Consider the following 16,952-nt stretch of genomic DNA (forward strand, 5'->3'; position numbering starts at 1 on the left):
AAATCATAGCAATAAATTTTTGGGGTCTGTCTCTTAAGGCAAAAGAAACAAAAGCAAAAATAAACAAATGGCACCTAATTAAACTCAACAGCTTTTGCACAGTAAAGGAAACCATGGACAAAATGAAAGACTGAATGGGAGAAAATATTTGCAAACTATATGAACAATAAGGGGTTAATATCCAAAATATATAAACAGCTCATACAACTAAATATCAAAAAAACAAACAACCCAAATAAAAATGGGCAGAAGACCTGAAAAGACATTTTTTCAAAGAAGATATACAGATGGCCAACAGGCACATGAAAAGATGCTCAACATTGCTAATCATCAGGGAGATGAAAGTCAAAACCACAATGAGCTATCACCTCACATCTCTCAGAATGGCTATCACCAAAATGACAAAAACAAATGTTAGCAAGGATGCGGAGAAAAAGGAACCCAGAACCCCGGTGGGAATGTAATTTGGTGTAGCCACTATGGAAAACAGTATGGAGATTCCATACAAAACTGAAACTAGAGCTACCATATGATCCAGCAATTTCACTTCTGGGTATATATCTGAAGAAAACAAAAACACTAATTCAAAAAGATACATGCACTCCAATTTTCCTTGCAGCATTATTCACTATAGCCAAGATATGGAAGCAAACTAAGTGTCCATCAACAGATGAATGAATAAAGATGTGGCATATATGTACAATGGATGTTTTCAGCCATAAAAATTTTGCCATTTGCAACACTGTGGAGTGTATTATGCTTAGTGAAATAAGTCAGACAAAGAGAAATACTACGTGTTATCACTTATATGTGGAATCTAAAAAATAAAACACATGAATAAATATAACAAAACCAAGTCACAGATATAGAGAACAAACTATCAGTTACCAGCGGGGAGAAGGACATACGGAGGGGCAAGATAGGGGTAGGCGATGAAGAGGTATGAACTACTATGTATAAAATAAGTAAGCTATAAGGATATATTGTACAGCATAAGGAATATGACCAATATTTTATAATAAATTTAAGTGAAGTATAAAAATATTGAAGCACTATGTTGTACACCTGAAACTAATATAGTATTGTAAATCAACTATACTTCAATAATAAATAAATAAGTAAATAAATAAAGCCAAGGGACCCAAAATGATGGTATCAGAGAAAATAAAAATTAAGAATGCAAGAGGCGAGTGGTATTCAGAGAAAATGGCAGGAAACTCTTGTGCTACCATCTCTTTCTCTGACTTTCCTTTCTGTTTTTTAAATCTGAAACTGGAGTGTTAGGTAACAAGGTAGTCAGTCACCTCTTACACATGTCTACAGAGTTGCATTTGCATTTTGAAAGAGAATTTCACGGAGACGAACACAAAGAAATAAAGTCCTTGGCAATACCACTATAGCAGTAACAGCAACTCATTTTTGAACAGCATTTTGACAAATCATTTACATTTAAAGTTGTAATCCATCTTAAGCTCAGTGTGGATCAGTTGTTACCAACCTTGGGCAACATTTTACAAGTGTGACCATAGGCTCTCATTCCCCAACTAGGAATCTATACGTTTAAAATGCAGTCCAAGTGATTCTAATAATCAGCGAGGTTTGGAAACCACTGCACTAGGCAAATGTTCACATTTTAGAAGTTAGAACAACAACTAAGATTCAGAGGAGTTATCTAATTTAGTAAGAGAATATAACTGGTAACATCAGATCAGAGAATTAAATATTAGACTTAGACTTTGATTCTAAAAGAGTGGAACATTTAATGTATATTGTTAGTTGAGAAGTATATGGATTGGGAGATCTGTTCCACCTAGTGGTGATGTAAACCTAAACCTTCCAAGAAGGGTTTATCTTGTGCTCCTTCCAAGAAAGTATACTCAATGAAGCATCCAGCTCACAACAGTAGGACTGGTTTGACCTAAAGAGGAACTTCATGATCCAGCCCTCCGGAATAGGTGTGGGACAGCAGTTTTGTGCTAGATTTCAAGGTCTATTATGTTCTGATAAATTTCAAGGTCTTCCACTTTCTGAAAACTACATGAATTAGTATGAATGAAATTTAACCATCTGTTCTCTTTGAGATGGCTTTGTGCTGTATCAACATATAGGTTCAAAAGTTACGTCTTTTACCCTCAAGTTACTTTCAAAGACAGACATCAATGGGAAACATAGGATTCTTTGTGCCAATACATCTTGAAAATCAAATGGCTTGGTTTCTGTCCTGTGCTGTTCAATCTAGAACAGAAAAATTGAGCAATCAAACTCAACATCAGTTCTTTTCACTTGGTTGGTTGATACACCGCCAAGGCTGAAGTTAGGGGCCAGCCTGTCACTGAATAATTCTTCTTTGAGGGTCAGTGCTATAATCTGAACTACTGCAAACAACACAGCAGTGTACCCAATCAGTGTTGTGCACACACTCTTTATTTCTTATGGTCTATATATTTTACTGGCTGAGTCCATTCGAGTTTTCATTAACTTTTGCAAAGATATTCCTATTGAATCTTAGATAATAAGAATGATTAAATAGAGTGCAATAGATATAGCCTAAAATAGCTTCAAGGAGTTCAGAGAAAAAGAAATATAGACCTTCCCAGCCTATGTTTCACTGTTTACCTGGAAAGATGTTGAGGCAGTCTCTATTCTTTAAAAATACACTTAAGCATAATTTATGAGAATGCTATAACTTTCTCATTAAAAAGTAACATATATATATATATATATATATATATATATATATATATATATTAGTGAGCAGGCAGGCAGTTTAAGCCTGGGAACTATCAGAGGAGGGGAGTTTAACCTGGCTATAGGAATCAGGGAAGTCTTCTTGGAGGTGGAAGGACAAAAGAAAAAAGTCATCGAGGATGGGAGAGCCACAAGATGCCTTAGTTCTATGAAACCTGGGCAAAGAAGGCCCAGGACCTTCAAGATCAGGAGGGAGACACACTCACATTTATTCATTCAACAGATATTTATTGAGTGCCTACTACATGCATGATGCTGGGGACACAGTAATGACCAAGACAGATACGATCCCTGCCCTCCTGGAGCCAATCAAGTGGTGGAATATAAAAATAAATGTATAAATTAATAAAAACCGAGCAAGTAAAAAGACAAAAATTAGGGGCTTCCCTGGTGGCGCAGTGGTTGAGAGTCCGCCTGCCGAGGCAGGGGACATGGGTTCGTGCCCTGGCCCGGGAGGATCCCACATGCCGCGGAGCGGCTGGGCCCATGGGCCATGGCCGCTGAGCCTGCGCGTCCGGAGCCTGTGCTCCGCAATGGGAGAGGCCACAACAGTGAGAGGCCCGCGTACCGAAAAAAAAAAAAAAAAAGGTTCACGAATCTTAAGTTTAACAACTTGAAGGACTGTCACAGTACGCCAGTCAAGAAATATTAATACAATATTACCAGCACCCAAAAAGCCTTTATTTTACTCCCTCCAAAGCATTTCACCTCTCTCCTTCCCAAAGGTAACTACAATTGTGAGTTCTAACAAAAGAGATTCGTTTTGATTGCTTTTTCCCTTTGTATAAATAGAAAGTACAGTATTCATCCTTTGCTGTCCGGGTTTCTTTCACTAAACTCTGGGTCTGTGAGATGCGTCAATGCTGTTTGGATATAACTGAAGTTTGTTCATTTTTCATTGTTATGTACCATTCCATTTCATGAATAAACCAGAATTTATTTATCCATATTAAGACTACTGGACATTTGGATTGTTTCAACTTAATGACGGTTATGAATAAAGCTTCTATGAATGTTTCTGCACATTTATTTTGATGCATGTGTGTGTGCATTTCTGGTGGGTATGTACACAGGAACAAAAACGGCTAAGCCATTGGGTATCTAGATCGAGGCAATTTTAGTGGCTGCACTACATAGATGCATCCACAAGTTGTCCACAAATCGCACATTTAGATGGCTTTCAATTTGGGAGAAGGGGTAAAGCAAAATAGCAATTTTATAATTTGCAAAAATTTAGCAATCTCCAAAAAGGGCTTAGGCAATTATGGTAGTTTGTATGCTTTGATAAACAATGAGCTCTACTTTATTTATTTATTTTTTTTGAGATAAAGAGCTTACTCTAGGAAAAGAGAAAAATTCAATGAGAGTTGCCTTTTTTGTTTTAATGACCAGGACTTAATTTATTAACCGACCAAGCTCTGCTCTCAAGTTTGCTGGCGTAATAAGTCCTTGATGAAGATGTGGCAGGCACTCTGGGCATGAAATTAGGCGAAATAGCATCTAATCTTACCAATGCCACAGATTATTAATATAGTCTTTTTTTATGGCCACACCATGGCTTGTGGAATCTTAGTTCCCTGCCCAGGGGTTGAACCGGGGCCCTCGGCCGTGAGAGCGCAGAGTACTAACTAACCGCTGGACCACCGGCTAATTCCCTGCTAATATAGTCTTTTACTTATTTTTGAAATCTCTTTGGGACTTGATTTGCTCATAAATGAGAAGATTAGACTATATTATTGCTAAATTAATTTCTACTCTAAACTCTAATATGATATTTTAATATAAAATTCATATTCCCTCACTAATCTTACTTGTAGGCTGCATTGAATTTTATAGGACTTAGTAAGTAGTAAGTATTTGCAACCCCACTGAATATAACAAATTATCTAGTATGTTATTAGAGTAGCCCAAAATTGTTTCTGATAATTTTCCAGCATGAATAATTATTCTTCATTTAGAGAAGAGATTTTTATCTGTGCATTCATCCTCTAATTCCACTACTGTCATCTTCATAAATTAGATTTGGAGCATTGCAATTTCTATTTTAAGGCTTCCGATTAGAGGAACGACATACTGAGAACAATCACAAATCTGTGATTAGAAAACATTATGCTCTCTAAATATACCAGATTTTAGTTATTTTCTATGAAAAAGAACCCTGAGAATTTCAGAATGTATTGTGACTGCATGGAGTGGAAGTAGAGACACAATTAAAATTGCTTTAATGCACATTAATGAATGAACAACCATCTTCCCGTCACAAAGCTCTTTAAATGAGTCTTTTTTTTGTTGGTTTTTTTTTGGGGTTTTTTTTGTGGTACGTGGGCCTCTCCCGTTGCGGAGCACAGGCTCCGGACGCGCAGGCTCAGCGGCCATGGCTCACAGACCCAGCCGCTCCGCGGCATGTGGGATCTTCTCGGGATCTTCCCGGACCGGGGCACGAACCCGCATCCCCTGCATCGGCAGGCGGACTCCCAACCACTGCGCCACCAGGGAAGCCCCCAAATGAGTCTTTTTGATTCTCCAAATATGCAGTGAGAATGACACTCTATTTTAATAATGATTATGACAGTGTTTTGTGTTTTTTTTTTTCAATTTCACCTATCCATATTTCTTAAAGCCCTGGCTGCCTTCAGACTGCAATTTCACAGTTTATCATGTTTCTAGGACATAAATGGTCAGAAGAAATTTCGAGAGTAATGGTAGAGGAAAAGCAGGCAGAAGCAGTATCTCCTTAATGGGCATGGAAAGTGTCTTAGAAGACAGTGAAAAGCTATGTAACTTGAGGTTTGTGCATTTGAGAAGCAGGTCATCTTATTTTCAGTGGGTTTCCATGAGAACCTGGCACTGCAGGACTGGCCATTTCATGGTTTTAAGGCTCCTTACAGCCCTGTGAGTGCAAAGTACACCGAAGAGCTCCATTTGGCTCCGATTTTACTACAAGGCAACAGTAGTTCACAAACACAAAACTAAACAAAGACTGAGTGACCAAAAACAATTTTTTTTTGATAGAAGTGTTATACATGAAAGGGAAGTGTTTCAAAGCAAATTGAAAGTTACTTATAAAGCATTAGGAAAGCAAATAGTAATGTCCAAGGAGAAAAATGCAAAAGTAAAACCAAAAAGGCTTTTGAAATTCTTTGTATGTTCCTAAATGGATACAGAAAGATAAGGCTAGAACAAGGAAATAGAAATTGAACAACGGACAGAATTAGAAGGAAAAATAGTCCATTAATGAAGAAGGTAGTATGTTATCAATGAGATCATAAGTTGAGATGTCACCAAAAATACATGTGGAAAAGATTCATAGGTATTATATATATATATGAAATTGGGATTAAATTTAGTATGAAAAGGGGATCTCTTGGCTTCTATGTACTGCATTTCTAAAATGACATTTAGGGTTAAGAAGCGAATAAGATTCCCAAATGATCTGCAGTGAGAGAAGGCATATATAGTGCTGCATTACTCATGACAAATGGAAATAGATTATTATGCCCTGTTCAAGAAGCAACATTAATCTCATGGAAAGATTATATTGGTGATAGTGCAGAGATAGGTTTTCCTTGAGAATTCTATTTCCAAGAGTCCTCTAAAATTCTGAGTCTAGATAGAATCTGTATTAATTCCTTAGTAAAATCTCCCTTAAACATCCAAGACAGTTGGTTCTCTCTGCTGCTAAAATGAGAAATCTTTAAAGTCCTTTATAAAGCCTTCCCTGAAAGCCCCAGTGGTAGGAGAAGGATTCAGATTTCAGAGGTTTGAATGAGTGGCTTTGAAACGGCCTTACTGCTAGTGGTATCACTCTTGAGGCGTTTGCTTGTGTGAAGGAAGTGGGAGAGGGATCACGCAAGGGGATTTTGAAGACAGAATTCCTAAAACATGTTTGTAGGGTAATGGATATAATGCCAGTGATTCAGATGAAATTCTTACTGTGCTGCAGAAAATGTTTTCTCTTTGCTCACTTATCTTTTTTTTTTAATATAAATTTATTTATTTTTGGCTGCGTTTGGTCTTCGTTGCTGCACGCGGGCTTTCTCTAGTTGTGACACGTGGGCTTCTCATTGCGGTGGCTTCTCTTGTTGTGGAGCACGGGCTCTAGTCACGCGGGCTTCAGTAGTTGTGGCACGTGGGCTCTAGAGTGCAGGCTCAGTAGTGGTGGTGCATGGGCATAGTTGCTCCATGGTATGTGGGATCTTCCCGGACCAGGGCTCAAACCCTTGTCCCCTGCATTGGCAGGCAGATTCTTAACCACTGTGCCACCAGGGAAGCCCCTCACTTATCATTAAATAATGATAGATATATCCATTTCTGGTAATTACTTATGAACAGTGTCCATAGATTTCCTCCATGGTCTTTCTCAGATTTTATCAAGTTGTTGGTTAAATTCCATTGTTATTTCTATAGCTGGAGCTCAAGTCCTCAGCTCCTAGATCAGTTCCCAGCATTCATTCATCCATCCATCCATCCACTCATCGACTCAGCATGTTTTTGTAGGTTTTCTGTCTGCAAGATGTTAAACTAGGGTGGTCATTTCAGATTGAGACATCTGAATTCTGATCTTCAATCTCTCTTACTTTGTTCTGTTATACTCTTAACTCATTCAGAATATGAGAAACAAACAACTAAACAAATAAAAAATCATCTTCTGTATGAACTGCAAGGGGTCTTACCCCCTTCTCCTTTGCCTCCACTGGCAGAAACTATAACAAAACAAGGATTAGATTAGAAAAATTAGCTTTGTGAATTAAGTTAAGAGGCAAAGCACAAACTGCAAAAAATGTTTATAATACATGGCGAAGTATGACTGATATTCTTTAAAGACTTAAAAAAATCAATTGGAAAAGAAAGATTACCAAAAATGGGAAAAATGATGAACAGGCAATTCTCCATAAAACAAAAAAGCAGATCATAATAACATGTGTTCAACCCACAAAGTAAAAAATAATGAGAAAACATATTTTCCCTTTTATACTATCAATGAGTATAAAGAATATGAAAACCTAGTGTTGGGGAAATATTTAGAAACTGCCACTTTCCCATAATGCTAAGGGGAGGGTCAATTGGTATAACCCCTTTTTTGAGGACAGTGTAGACAACATGTATTAAACCTGACAATGTGAATTCTTTTGAACCTAGTAGTACCACTACTTAAAATTTTTTTTAGGGAATTAATCAAAATCTTATGCAAATATTCATGAATAGTGGGGTTCAGAGCTATTATCTATAATTGCAAAAAGCTGGAAATATCTAATTACCTTTCTTATAACAAGGATTTGGTTAAGGAGATTATATTGTATTTGTATAATGGTATTCCATATAACAATTAAAATTATCTCATAGAGAATATTGACATAAATATGTGTGTTATATTTATTAGTGATAATATTATGCATTTAAAATACAGATATATATGTATATATAAAGCATTTAAATATAGATATCCACATTTGTTTTATATGTACATGGAGAAAGAGGAATTAATACAAAAATGATAATATTTAAATGGTGAGATTATTGTTGATTTCTGTCATACTTTTTTTCAATATTTTTTTGTACTGAGTACATATTATTTTTACAAAGAGATAATTGCTATTTTAAAAACATAAGAGTGAATTATGATTCTTTCCCTAATTCCTAATGTTTAGATTGCAGAGAGTTGCAGTTTTTGGAGGTATGTATAAAAAGAGATCATGACTTCTGTTTCAAAAGATTAAACCGATTACAGCCTCTCTTTTCTTTCTCAAATCCATAAAAATAAAAAAAACCACTTTTAAATAATATTGACTTTAAGATTCTATAAAAACTTGGGAAAACAAAAGTGGAACTCCTTGATGAACTAAAAGAAGTAAGAAATCCCTTTGGGAAGAAAATTAGTAACACCCAGTTAAAGAATGCCCAACAATGGGTGAACAGATAGAAAAGATGTGGTATACATGTATACAATGGAATATTACTTAGCCATCACAAAAAGGAAATACTGCCATTTATGACAACATGAATGGACCTTGAGTATGCTAAGTGAAATAAGTCAGACAGAGAAAGACAAATTCTGTATGGTATCACGTATATGTGAAATCTGAAAAAAGCGAACTTGTAAAAACAGATAGAGAAATGGTAGTTGCCAGGGGCTGGGGGTTTTGGGAATAGGAGAGATATTGTTTAAGGGTACAAACTTGCAACGAGTAGATAAATAAGCCCTAGAGATCTAATGCACAGTATAGTATATTGCAGAGCACGGGCTCTAGGCGCACGGGCTTCAGTAGTTGCAGCTCGTGGGCTCTAGAGCTCAGGCTCAGTCATTGTGGTGCACGGGCTTAGTTGCTCTGAGGCATGTGGGATCTTCCCGGACCAGGGTTTGAACCCGTGTCCCCTGCATTGGCAGGTGGATTCTTAACAACTGCACCACCAGGGAAGTCCTCTGTGATTCTTTTTAGTGAATTATTGAACTTGAGGGTAGTCTTGAGGACCTGATGAATTGCACTATGCTGCGTCATCTTGCGAATACAATCAGACTAATCTCTCCCTCTTCTCGATTTAGAACAATCAGAATTCATCCCATACATATTCCCCAGGTTTCTCTTAATATACAGCTTAGCAAAATCTTTCGTTTAACTTCCAGCAAAGAAGAGACAATTATGAAAATGTGACTAGCTTAATAGGTAGAAGAAATGGTCTAAAACTGTTAAATTGAGATAATGAAAGGCTAACGGTAAGTCCTTTTCCGATTACCCTCTCCCTCTCCCTTCCCTATGGTGGTGTAGGGAAATGGATGGAAGCAGAAAAATAAGGATTGCCAGAACAATAAATCCCAGGGATGAAGTTCTCAAAAACAATCTAGCTAAATGTGGCTGTCGAAAAAGAAAAATATCCCATATTTACCTAAAAAAAATAATTGTTCCACTCCTTTTGACATTTTTCAGATCTCATTAAAAGTATTATATTCAGACTATATTTTGTCATTACAATAGAAAACATCTTCATGTCATAAATAAAATGGAAAGCTTCATTAAGTAAAGTGTTTGAAAGTTCATGAAACTGATTATGTTCAGTCTGTTAGAAACATAGTAATAAAGCATGGTTATTTAATGGTACATAGGAGATCACTGTCAAGGAGATTTGGGTCACTTCTTCCTAGTTAATAGGAAGATAATTGTAAACTTAGGCCAGAAGAATTAAAATTAATCAGTAGGGACTGGATGAGGTAGCTACACATAAAATTTCATCCTCTATGTTATCCAGGCTTGGTCTAGATTGTTAACATTCCCTTGTGATTTAGCCCAAATTAACCACTGACCTCAGGGCATCTATCTACTTAGGTCTAACAAGAAAAGTGTACTCCAAGTACTTTTGCAAACGTGTATAGAGAATACTTGTAGAGGTGATTCTGGAAGGAAGTTATTACTGTCATGCTCCCAGGATCCTTCTTGACTGCTTAACATTTTTGCCAATAATTTGGTTAAAGTTTTCTCCATGTTATCCTGTAATTACTGATATTACCATCTGTCTTCTCTTAAGGGATTCTAATTTCTGGAAGGCAGGGAATATGTCCTATCAGATTTTTGCATCCTTACAGCCTAACATGGGGTCTTATACATTTTAGAAGCTCAGTAAAGGTTTAATAGAAAACAAAACCATGATAGACTATAACAACAGCCTGGGAAAATATTTCAAAAAAATCAATTTTAGAAGAATAAATGTAAGTTTCCACATATAGTTCCAAAGGTCAAAATTCATGATCACATAATGCAGCATGTGTGCTGGCAAACTGCATGCATTAAATGAAGGCTGAAGAGGTTTTGGATGACAATACAACCTTAAAATTCTCAACAGTATAATGTCATTGTCTAAAAACAATATTGATTAAATTATAATACCTTGACTAGAAGTGTTTCTAATTTTTAAGGGCTGATTATGGTGCACATGGAATTTGGGATTCATTTTTGTATGTCATGCTTTAAAAGTAACAAAGTGTAATGTATAATAATTGTTGAGATAAGAAAGCATAGGAGGCAAGGTACTGCCAAACTGGGGACAGATGTAGAATAGTTGAAGGATTTGTGCTGATTATTTTTAGAGAAGGGAATGAGGAAGAAATGATAGGAATTATTTGAAGAGTTGCTATGTGGCAAAGGGATGGGAAATTTTCTCATATGGTCTTTTAGGGCAACATTAGAATTATATATATATAAGGGGACTTCCCTGGTGGTCCAGTGGTAAAGAATCCGCCTTCCAATGCAAGGGACGTGGGTTTGATCCCTCGTGGGGGAACTAAGATCCCACATGCCACAGGGCAACTAAGCCCACATGCCACAAACTACAGAGCCCACACACCCTGGAGCCCGTGTGCCACAACTAGAGAGAGAAAACCCGCACACCACAGCTAAAGAGAAGCTGGCATGCCACAACTAGAGAGAAGCTCATGCCACAATGAAACATCCCGCACGCCTCAAAGAAGTTCCCACGTGCTGCAACTAAGACCAAAAAAAAAAAAAGAAAATAAAAAAGAAGAATTGTGTGTGTGTGTGTGTGTGTGTGTGTGTGTGTGTGTTTTCAAATCAATAGAAATACCTCTCACACTAGTCAGACGTATCACAAGAGAGACTGAGCTTAATTCCCTACCAATGGAACCTACCAATTCCCTACCAATGTTGTACCTAATGCACATCCACTTGGTAGCAAAAATATTGGGATTCAGGAAAGAGATGAGCCGAATGACCTTTAAAGTCACTTCAAACCTTTTGAAATTCCATAATTCTATATGTTTTTCATCAGTCTAGTATTTAACCTTGAAACATCACGAGCAAAAAAAAATAGAACTTGGTTCCTGTGGCTGTATTTCTTGGCGGCATTTTCTTTGTTATCTTGTAAAACTCTTATCACGCCATACTTATGACAATACTTATGCAATACTTATGCAATACTTATGACAATGGTTTCTAATATAATAAAGGAGAGAAGAATATTTAAAATTGGCTTCCTTTTCTCTTTCCAAAAACAAATGTCCAGGCAATCACAGTGGGCAATGTCGGTATGAAAAGGCAGATATTTGGAAGGAGAAACCCTCTATTTAGAGTGGAATTCAGTCAGCAAATACTGACTAGGCACCTACTATATGCCAGGCGCTGGACAGACTCCTGTAACACATGACAGGAGTCTGCCTTCAAGGAATGCATCTTCCGGGGTTAGGGGCAGGCATATAATAAAATGGCTGTTAAAGTAAGTGAATGGCACTAAAACAGAGATGTATGCAGGAGGCATAAAGGGAACGGCTGGAGTGAATAAGATGCCTTGAAGAAGTGACAGGAAAACATGTGTGGAACAGACAGGTTTGGGGACATGGGGATGGGTGTCCTTGGCAGATATTGGATCACGAATGTCCTCAGATACAAGATCAATGATTCTGGACTTAGAGACATTTCTGACAGCTTTCTTTCGTACACCAGGTCCTCATGGTCTTAAAATGGTCTTACTATGGTCTTCACATGTACAACATGAGACAAGGAAACTCTGAGTCCCATATTTGAATCACAGCTCGAAAAAGTCCTGTGGTACAGAAGCCTCTTTATCATTGCTGAACCAAGGTTTTCTAAATTACTAGCCCAGAGAACCTTAAAACGATGAAATGCTTTTAAACATCTCTTAAGAATAATCATGGAAAACAATTAGAGAGATGCTCTCCCATAGAAAAGGGGAGCCTGGGGAGTTATTGAAGACTTTACATTGGGACGACACATGAACAAACTTTTATTTGGCAAAAGGTCATCCTGAATGCTAAGTGGAGGATGGGCTAGAGGGAGGGAAAGCGGTCCCCTGAGAATAATCCATGTAGGAAAGATCAAGCCTGCACAGTCAGGAACCTTTACTGCCTGGAACCAAGGCTTTGATTTCTGGATGTCAGGTACCACCTTCAAAGCACTCCATACATGGTCTCAGCTCTCAGTGCACATCTTCTATTTTGTTTCTGAGGTGTCTTGTGTTGCTGTTGTGTTGTCTGAGGTTTTGTAAAATGGCCTCTTGAAAATAACATGTCAGCCATATCTTTTTCATGTGAACATCTTTCATGAGGTCTATGTGTTTCCTGTTAAAATTACTCCTGGATATATAGAGGTTTTTATATGCTCTCTCCTTTGTATATTTTGAGTCAGGAGACTACCTGAAGATGTGACCACTTCTAGCAGATGGCGTTTCCCAGAAAAACAAACATGGAGAAGCAAACAGTTCCCCAGAGGCAGCGTGTTTCACAGGTGAAGTTCCTTTCTTGGCCTCTGCTCCCATGTACCTCATTCTTTTTTTTGTTGTTGTTATTTGTTTATTTTTTTTTTTTTGCGGTACGCTGGCCTCTCACTGTTGTGGCCTCTCCCGTTGCGGAGCACAGGCTCCGGACGCGCAGGCTCAGCGGCCATGGCTCACAGGCCCAGCCGCTCTGCGGCATGTGGGATCTTCCTGGACCGGGGCACGAACCCGCGTCCCCTGAATCGGCAGGCGGACTCTCAACCACTGCGCCACCAGGGAAGCCCTGTTGTTGTTAATTTTTATTTTATATTGGAGTATAGTGGATTAACAATGTTGTGTTAGTTTTAGGTGTACAGCACAGTGATTCAGTTATACATATACATGTGTCTATTCTTTTTCAAATTCTTTCCCCATTTATGTTATTATGGAATATCGGGCAGAGTTCCCTGCGCTACACAGCAGGTCTTTCTTGGTCATCTGTTTTAAATACAGCAGTGTGTACATGTCCATCCCAAACTCTCTAATCTATCCCTTCCCCTCACCCTTCCGTGTACATCATGCTTGTTCCTTGTTTTGACCCATCTCTGGGCCCTGCCACCTCATGGGGACTTGACTTCCATTCCTTGCAGTCCTGACCTCTGACCTGACTGGCTCTGCACTCTTGCAGTGACAGTCCTTCTCCTGCTGCTGTATGGTTTATTTCACCGGCGTTTCCCTTCTCCTTGGGGCAGCTCGCTGAAACGGTCAGTATATGCCTGACCCACAGCAACTGGCTCCTCCCAGGCCAGCTGAGAATGTGTCTCTCAACTGGGAAAAAACAAGGTCGGAACAGATATCCTAACAAAGGATATCTCTCATACTTGAACAAGAAAGAGAAACCACCCCCAGTAATAACTAGGGGTCGGCATTTTTTCCAATGGAAATAGAAACTCTTTAGAAATATAACTGGCTAATAAAAAAGTTTTTTGCTTAAGTGATTTTTAGAGCTTATTTTCTAGGGATCTTAGTCTTTGGCCAGATTCAGCCAAAGCTCACAAAGTTTAAAGCTTGTGAAAGTAGACATGATGGCAATGCTTTAGAATATGACATTGCCATTGAGAAGGAAAGAAAACAACAACAACAACAAACCAGCAACTCCCGACATCTGAGAACTCGTCTGATGCTCACCGCTAGCCTATGTTTTTCTCATGTTAGAAATAAACAATCTCAAAGAACACCAGCCTCAGACAAGGTTACTCTGAGATCATCATAAAATGAGGCCAAAACAATATCTATTTTGGACTCTACTACCAGCCAAATATAAAATATCCCCCATTTACAGCTAATATGAGTGACTGCTGCTTTTTTATAAATTACAGCTTTAACCCAATAAATCTTACCTATAGTATAAATAAATACACTTCAAAAATAAAATAAATTTAAAATCTGACAGATAAGATATATTGAGATACCCAATCATAGAATCATCACTCCAGCTTCCTGTCAACATCCAAATCCAGCCTCAAAAATAATTCACAGATAATACTGTTATAAATTTTTACTTTTTTCTAAAACATAATAATATATAAATATTAATAGATTAACAATAATATAAATCTTATAAAAAGGAGAGTAAATCAGTTCCAAACCTCATCCCACTAATTGAATTATAGTTTTCTCTTGCTTCCTAGCAGCCCACATCTATATTCATATAGAATTTTAATTATCTTATGCTATACAACTATATAAGTGTAAGTCAACATCTTCAAAAGAGTCAAGCATGTGGTATTACCAATTAAAAAACAAAAATGTTGCATAATAGATAAAAATCTAATCAGGGCTGGATACCTATTTATTGTAGAACCCCACTTTTAGAGATTAACTTTGGTTCTTTATAAAGACAATAAAGAAATTCATGGCCATTAAACATGGAATGACAAGTAGTATACAATTAATCCAATTTAACATGTAAAACTTTAAATGAATAATGGTGGAGTCTGATACTAATTTCCAACTCCTTCCCACTAAGGCCATAGTGAAAACCTTTGGTCAAACGAGGCGGAGAAATATCTCCATTCGGCCTAATTTCCTTTTCTGTATGGACTACATCTTGCCTCCGGGTGTGCATATAGATACTACTTTCCTCTTTCAAAGCCTGTGTTATTTGCCAAAAATGGTCTGTCTCTAAATCTGCAATTATACAAAGATCCTTTTAAAGGCAGATATTTGTTGTCAATGATATTCCTAAAGAGGTCATCATCATTGGAAAATCCCTACCCCTAGTTGCTTATTACTGGGGAGGTTTCTCCTTCTTGGTCCAGCACTAAACTATCCATTGTCTGATTATCTGTCTTACCTGTGTTCTTCCCTGGCTGTGGGACAGGATGGTGTTCCCTCTGCTTCCCCGTGGGTGGGTCCAGATTGCATCTCAGGTGAAACTGAACTCCTGCATTGTCCAGATTGCATCTCAGGTGAACTGAACAATAAGATATATACTATGTGACATCAATAAGCGTAGTCTGGGCACAGTATATCAGGCATTTTATTATCCAGCTTTTTAAAACCAAGTCACTCTTCTCATAGACCATAGAATTTAAGTGAAAATTTAATTTCATTTTTTTCTTTTTTTCCCTCTTAACAGTATAACATAAAGTTTCTATGTTTCTATAAAACCTTCACAAATATCATTTTAGTAGGGTTCTTAAAATATTTCATCTAATGAATATACAATAATTTAGTAAAACAATTCTCTATATTAGATATTTAAATCTTGCTACCAAATATTTGGAAGCTTGGTTCATATTAGAAGATAAACTCATTTTCTTCACATATGTGCTAAAACAGAAAGGTAAAAACAGTCACCATAAATGCCAAAATGTTTGTTTAGTTAGGCAAATTAAATAGGTAACTTTGGACAACAAACTTTTGCAACAAAATTTAAAAGCATACTGATTTTTTCTGGCAAAGAACAGCAGGAGTTGCCATTCCTGGTCAGAAAAAGACTTGCTTCCATAAGCCTGGTAAATAATTGGTGATTCAATGACTGACTCACAGATTGAATACAAAACAGCTGCTTTACCAGAAGTTGAGAACTTTGTGGGAGGAAAGAGACAGGAGCAAGGAGAGGAAAGAATGGAGAGGGAAAGAGACAGGAAAAGATGGAGAAGAGAGAAGACAGCTGCATCTACCTTCAAGCAGTTACCCAGTTAGAAATTCTCCAAGGTTTGCTTCCTGGAGCCTTGTATTTAAATTTCAGAACTACCTTCACAGACACATCTACAGACATTCTTTAACCTCTCTTTTTGTCATTCATTCTAACTATCCTTTTGTCACATTTATACACCTTACTTAACTTTTTTTAAAGTTTTCTTTTCAAAATAATGTTAAAATTTCACCTAGTTTTTCAACTCCATTTCAACTCCATTACATTGAGTAAATGAATATTTGATAAAAGCCTCTAATAAACTCTCCTCTTAGAGAGCAACGTGTTTTTTTCCTAAATGAAAGCTACGAGCCTAACAACATCTTTGTAAGGCTCCAATAGGGTTATATGAAATGAGCTCCTTCTTTTGGACACATTCCAAACACTTTGCTTCTGTTTATTTAGATTTGTTGTAACCCTTTCTCTTTCAAGGTCATTCTTTTTACCTCTCAAATTCAAGATTGAGAAGCCCTCTCGGTGCAGGTGAGGATGACCAGGTAATTGTGTAGGACAGAGTCACAAAGTGGGGTGGTTAACACTTCCTTGCCTTCTGCACGGGGCAGCCTTTCCTCAAAGTTGTTGCTAGTTAACAAGGCAGTGGCACTGTTCTATTTTTTTTTTTAATTAATGACATTTCTCAACTGTTCTGACAGCATAACAGAAAACTCAGTTAATGGATTTGGATACCTTTTGACATTGATTATAAGTTGTGTGACTGGGACTTTCTTTTATAAGTCCCTTGAAAAGTTGGATATTAATCTTTTCAGCTAACTTGCTTTATGTTACA

The sequence above is a fragment of the Grampus griseus genome, assembly GCF_964374135.1.
Source record: "Grampus griseus genome assembly, chromosome: 13".
In the NCBI taxonomy this organism is placed as follows: domain Eukaryota; kingdom Metazoa; phylum Chordata; class Mammalia; order Artiodactyla; family Delphinidae; genus Grampus; species Grampus griseus.